General features: G+C 45.4%; 1 pseudogene; it reads right to left on the bottom strand.

Annotated features, from left to right (window-relative positions):
• Positions 1 to 3882: 3882 nt before the first annotated feature.
• LOC118575905 lies at positions 3883 to 6265 on the bottom strand (annotated as a pseudogene).
• Between the last annotated feature and the right edge of the window lie 692 nt (positions 6266 to 6957).

The raw sequence follows: 6957 nt of genomic DNA, 5'->3' as shown, positions 1-6957 counted from the left end.
ACACCTTGGCTTAGTGATGATGAAGGGATTCTAAGGCTCAGGGAATGTTCAATGCTAGCATGGGTGTGCTGTGTAAAACCTAATCCTCCACAATGAAAAGGCCCAGAAGACATGCTCTTCACTGATATTAAAGACACAAAATGGTGAGAGGTGACCAGCACGATTCCAGATTCTTGTTATCACCCTTTTCCTAGAGCCAGACCTCAGGACTGGAGATGCTGCTGCTCAGTTGGATGAATTAAAGGCAGTGAGTTTACTTGGGTCCAAAGGTATTAGGGGCCAAAGGGCAGCATGGAATTGCTAAAGACAATGTATCATAGTTACTGTAACGGTCAGCACAGGCAATGTTAATTTTATGTTGGCATGACTCACATGGACTTTTGGTACTGGATTATCATGATGTTTCCAGGTATGAAATCAATAAGAAGCTACCTTAGTCAGTATTCTATTGCTGTGAAGATACACCATGAACTGGCAAATCTCATAAAAGATAATTTAATAGGGGTTTCCTCACAGTTTCAGAGGTTTAGTCCATTATCGTCATGATGGAGACCTTGGCAACATGGAGGCAGACATGGTTCTGGAGAAGCTGCTGGGAGCTCTACATCCAGATCATCAGGCAGCAGGAAGAGAGAGAGGCACTAAGTCTGGCTTGGGCTTTTGAAAACCAAAGGCCACCACCAGTGACACATGTCCTTGAACAAGGCCACTCTGACTCCACACCTCCTATTCCCCCTTAGTGATGCCATTCATTCCCTGATGACCAAGAATCGAAATGCATGAAGCTATGGGGACATTTTTATTCAAACCACCACATTCCACTCCTTGGCCCCTGCTGTGGGATGTTCTGTGTGTCAAATGTGTTGCTCCAATTGGTTAAAATAAATAAAGTGCTGATTGGTCAGTAGCCAGGCAGGAAGGATAGGATAGGCGGGACAAGGAAGAGGAGAAGGCTGGGAACAGGAAGGATGAGAGGGGACACTGCCAGCATCTGCCAGGAAAAACAACATGTAAAGACACCATTAAGCCACAAGCCATGTGGCAAAGTATAGACTAACAGAAATGGGTTAATTTAAGATAGAAGTAGATAACAAGAAGCCTGCCACAGCCTTACACTTTGTAAGCAATATAAGTTTCTGTGTGCTTTCTTGGTTGGGACTGAGCGACTGTGGGACTGGTGGGTAAGAGAGATTTGTCTTGACTGTGGGCCAGGCAGGAAAAATCTAACTACAGGCCCCCATAGCCTTGTAACAATATCATGATGTAAAATGCATTCAGTCAAACTCCAAAAGTCCCCATAGTCTATAACAGTCTCAACACTGTCTAAAAGTCCAAAGTTCAAAGTCTCTTCTGCAAGTCATGGCAATCTCTTAACTGCAATTCCTTATAAAATGAAAATAAAAAAGCAGATCACATACTTCCAACATACAGTGGCACAGGATATACATTCCCATTCCAAAAGGGAGAAAGGGAGCATAGTGAGGAAATCCTGGGCCAAAGCAGTCCAAAAACCAGATGACAAACTCCAAATCTGCATCTCCATCTCTGATGTCAAAACACTCTACAGTTCTCCAACTCCTTTCAGCTCTGTGGACTGCAACACACTTCTCTCTCAGGCTGGTTCCACAGAGTTTTAGCACCTGTCCATGAGAGGTGTCCATGACTACCATTCCTTCACACAAGGGCCTCTCTGGGCCTCCCTGCAGGGACACCCCTGAGACACATGATGGGCCTCAGCTGCTTTCCTTAGATGCAGAGAGAGATTCCACAACCCCATGGACCACTTCCTCCATGGAAAGGACAACACTTTATCCTTCCTGGAGTAGTTACTTATTCTTATTGATTTGCCTGGGGTGAAATCCTTCTAGCTCAGAGGCAGAGAAAGCACCTGGCTGGCCTTCCTCCTCCACTGTCACCCCAGAAAAGACCTTTCTCCTACACCTCAGACAAAACACTTCCAACTGAATGTCCCTACCTTCTACTTCCTGTGTGTCTGTCTATTCATCCTCCTTACTTCCTCCTCTTCTCTATGGTTTTTTTCCTGTCATCCAGTTGTCTCTTGACCTATGGTTGATTTTATTTAATCTTGTTTACAATATCCAAGCAGGAAGCTCTAAGATTGAAGGTGTGTGCTAGAGCTGGGCCACACCACAACTAGAAGCTGGTTATTCTAGAAAATAATGCAATCTCAGGGTTCACAGTGTGATCAAATAATCTGCAACAGTTTTTGTTTTATTTTGATGTCTGTTTTTTTTTCCTATATCAGTTTTATTTAAAACACAAAGAAGTATTTTTCTTTGGGTAATGGCAAATGGTTCAAATAATGTTGAATACAAATCATTGACTAATACAGGGCATTAAATAGGAACAGAATTTCTTTTAAAGCAAAAGAAGAGAGGTTATATACAACAGGGACCTAAAATCTATAGGTCAATTCAAAGAAGAAAACATGTGTATAAAATGCATGGTGAAAGCAGAACATTCCACCCCTGCTTTGGAGAAGGGCTATCTTACAACATTCAGTCAGCTGAAGATGGATTGGTACAAGTGTCTATACATACATTTCAAGTCATTTTTGCATGTGCAGAATCATCCAGATCTTCCCAGACTGAATGGGCAGTCCTGTGGCTTTCTTCCTTTTCCATCTTCCCAACACGGCTACATGAACTTCAACTCTTGATGAGCCGCTTACAACAGCAGTTCCTTAGGAGCCAACATGACAGTGATCCAGGATTCCCCTGTGAGAAACAAACTGGCCACCTACAGAAAGTGTCACAATGAACAAGTCTTTCTTTCCACCTTCCAATTCTGTACAGTGTCTCATTTCAAGACTATTACCCCATCAGACCTGTTCCTTCACAAGTCTAAACCTTGAGGTGATGTGAAGACCAACATCAAGAAAAGCAAACTCAACCCAGAAATGAAGAAACTGGAGGTATCCAATACACCCCAGAGCATCTCGCAATCCCTGTGACAGCACAGCCCAGTGGACTGCTACAGTCTGTAGATCAATACTGGCAGCTTGAATGAGGTTTTTTTTTTCCTCCCCCTCCTCCCATGGTTAAAGCACATCAAATAAATACTAGGCAAGAGGAGTTTCCTGGGAGAGTTAGAAATTATAAAATTTACCAATTTTCTGTCTCTGTGACAATTCAATGCCAGTAGGAGAAAGATATTGAAGAAAAGGGACAATTTTCACAGTAAAAAAAAGAATTTCCCTAGTCATGTCACCATCTTATAAAGAATCCAGTGAATCCCAGAAGTAGAAAAATCATTTCAGGGGACCCCTGAGGCACTTTAAAGCCTCAGTATGCAACAGGACCGGGTCCAGAGTTCTGTCCATATCTCAGGTTCTCGAGCCGCTCGGCCCTCTTTAAAGCTTAGACGAATCTCCAAATACCTTTAAAAAGACATACAATTTAACACAGACGGAGTGGGTCTTTTGTTTAGTGGTAGCATGACATTTGGCCCACAATGGTTAGCACCTAGCTGTCTTCATTTTCAACTCTGATAATCTTAAGACAATACATAAATAAATACAGCAAGGGGAAGATCGCCCACACCGACAAACGCCTCAAGGCGCCACTGAGTTCTCTTGCACATTTCATTTGGAGCCCGGTCTCGTGTGGAGAGAAGGGCATTACAGAACTTTCTTCTCAAAGATACTGAACAATGGCAGCACATGGACAAACAGTCATCAAGGGATGTAAAGATCTGAGCCCAGGGGAACCAGGACACACACAGGTACTTCAGAGGTATACTTTTGATTTGGGCAAAATTTGAGACTAAAGAAATGATCACCTCAGGCAGATGTTAGAATAGATGAAACTAAGTCCAGTTTGGGTGAGGGTTTTTTTTTTTTTCTTTAAAGCTTCCTCATCATCAGCTGAAGCTGTCCATCATCTCTGAGAGCTCAAGCAGAAGGTCGTCTTCATCTTTGCCAGGATCCAAGTCAATCTCAGCTTCTAATTTGCCTCCTGAAATTTCCCATATCAGTTTCTCAAAATCATCTTCCACAGAGAGTGGAGGCTTTCCTGTTGAGGCAGAGCTTAGTCGGCGAGGTTTGGACGCCACCTGGGATGAGAGAGGGCCAGAGCCTTCTGAGAGCAAGGGTTCTGCAGAAGACGGAGTTGAAGGCAGCACAGAACTGTCCTTAGGTTTTCCTGTCTCAGTCATGGCGATGGATGTATCCTCAGAGAGAAGGGGGACCACAGCCACAGGCGCTTTCTTGGTGGGGCTTTCCTGCAGGACACTGCTGGCACTGAGCGGCTTCACAGCTGCAATGACAGACGGGGACACCTCCACTGCCTTGCGTTTTGGAGCCAGTTTGGGAGATGAAACAACCTTGACCACAGATGGCTGCACATTGACTTTGGGTTTGGCTTTACTCCTTTTTTCCAAAGTCCGTGCTGCACATTTCACATTCAGTATGGAGTCCCCGATTCCAGAGGTTTCTACCTCCCGCTTTGGGGACGACTCTGTGGGGAGCCGCTTAGCCAGGTGCCTTGTGATGCCTGATGCAGCAGTGAGCACAGGCTTCCCCACCACTCGGGAAAAGTGCGAGGCCCCATCTCCGGGGACAGGCGTCAGGGTTGGCCTCTTCCTCTGCGCGGCTCCTGCCTGCTGCTCTTTCTCGGTGTGTTTCTCTCGAGCAGTGTCACGTCTACTGCCTGGGATTTCTGTGGTGTCCCTCAGGGTCTCATCTGAAGTCTCACTAGCCTCAGTCTTAGTCACACTGCTCTGAGAAGCAATTTCACTGCCTTCGAGCTCGAGGTTTCTCTCTTCTTTTGCACCTGCTCTTTTGGTGATGCGGAGCAGCCTCTTTGCCCCAGGAATAGCCTCAGCGGGAGGATGGGAGCTGGCACTGCTCTCAGAGCTTCGCTGTACCCTCAGGGCCTCCTCCAGTTTGATTTCCTCTAGCGTCTTGATATGCACCTCCTGCATAGACCTGGCTCTTCCTGCAGGCTCCTCAGGTTGTCCTTGGCTGACAGCAACAGGTAACAGACTCACTGTCTTCTTCACGTCAGTATCTGCTGCCAACTTGGGGCAACCTGTGTCCTTTTTGGATTTCTGTCTCTCCATTTCCTGCTGCCGATGCTTCTTTTCTGCCAGGACCTCAGAGAAGGTTTTGATCCGCACTGAGGAAGAGCTTTTGGTTCCTGATGAAGACTCGTCAGTCCGGGAAGGCTCTTCTGTTTTCATATGGGTTTGCAATTCTCCCCGTTTCTGACTGGATCTTTCAAGAAGAATTTCTTCCAATGTCTTCACGTGGATCTCACCAGCTTTGTTACCTCTCTCTTTCTTTGGTGCTTTATCAAGGTTGGTTTCTGGAGCTTCCACCTTTTTCCCCAGCCTCTGTGCAAGGCTTCGCTTTAATGGGGATCACTGTCACCACCTACTGAAAATTTTCATTTTCCCAGGCTCTTAGGAAGACTCAGTCTAACCCAGGGCTCTTCTTGTTTGCTTGACAGAGTTACTGTCCTCACCACAGTGCGAAGGGTCTCCTTTTCAGGGCCTGGATTAGACTGAGGCTCATGTGAAGTGCTGGCAACTCCTGAGGAGCTTTCACCTTGCTTCTTGGATTTTTCCTTCATTTTCTTTGATTTAATTTCCTCAAGAGTTTTTATTCCGAAATTCAAACATTCACCTTGCTTTCCACCGACTCCAGGTCTCCGGGCAGAAGCCACTTGTAGTCCATTATGAACTTCAGGAGTTGGCTGCAGGGCAGGTGTTTCGCTTTCATCGACCTCCTCAGAAAACTGATCATCATCGTCTTCATCATCATCGGCAGCATAGATTACGACGGGTGGATGCGTGGGTCTAGGGACATTTTCTGAACTTTCCACTTTCATCACACTCCGCAGCTGAGGGGAGGGATTTGATTGGACTGACAATTTGTTCTGTTGAACTGTGAGCTGGCTAGCCTTTACTTCTTGCAACCCAGGCACAGTGGGTAACACAGTTCTGCTTGGAGGTAGGAACAGTCCATCAACGTAACGACCTCTGTTGTGATGGAAAGCACAGTTTAGTTTCTAACATCCCACTGGCTGATTTTCCCAATAACAAGGAATTTCACTTCGTTTTTTATCAATTTCCATGTGGCGATATCTGCACACCTGTTGAAAACAACGACATCTTGCCATAGTGTGCATCAGTTTCATTTCCTAGTGCAGCTTCCCAGTGATGGAAAGGGCAGCTGTCACCTTTGCTGCATGTAGAATAGAAATAAAAAGAGCAGTCTTCTCCCTGATTAGGCATGCCGGGTCAATTTTCAGGCCAGAAGTGGCTTTTTGGAATAAGCCATTGCTTCCTCAAGGTGAAGACCAGCTCCAAGTGCTCTTGAAATAGACTCACTCTTCCAATGACAACTCAACCACAGACATCTTCTTTAAAACGTAATCATTAGCTGGTTGCTCTCAACAGGAACATCTGTGTCCTCACTGAGTTCCAAGCTATTAAGCACTTAATACTAGTCAATTTTCCAGGAATTTTTGGGCAGGGAATATCCCCAAATCGAACCAATGACACTGTCTCGGATTCCCAAGTGCTGCCACGTCTTTCTCTTCCCTTAGCCACGGTTGCCCGCCGTCCTCACAGCAGCAGAACAAGCAGAAACCCAAGACTGCCTTGTTTTGTTTTTGGAGACAGGGTTTCTCTGTGTAACCCTGGTTGTCCTAGAACTTGTTCTGTAGACCAGACTGACATGAAGCCCTAAAGATCCTTTTGCCCCTTTTAAATTTAAAAGATTAAAGGCATATAACACCACTACCTGGCTATATTATATACTTTATCTTGTTTGTTTAATTTAGTTTGATTTTCCTGTATTTGAGAACAAACCCAGGGTCTTATGCACTTTAAGGAAGTCACACTGAGCCACATCCCCAGCTCTGTGATGTGTGTGTGTGCATGTGTGTTGTGGATTCAGGTCACTGAGAATTGATTCTAGGCCTTGAGCAC

Source organism: Onychomys torridus, unplaced genomic scaffold (genome assembly GCF_903995425.1).
Source record: "Onychomys torridus unplaced genomic scaffold, mOncTor1.1, whole genome shotgun sequence".
NCBI lineage: Eukaryota > Metazoa > Chordata > Mammalia > Rodentia > Cricetidae > Onychomys > Onychomys torridus.
The sequence above is the reverse complement of the archived record's forward strand: the minus strand, read 5'-3'. Positions and strand labels throughout refer to the sequence as shown.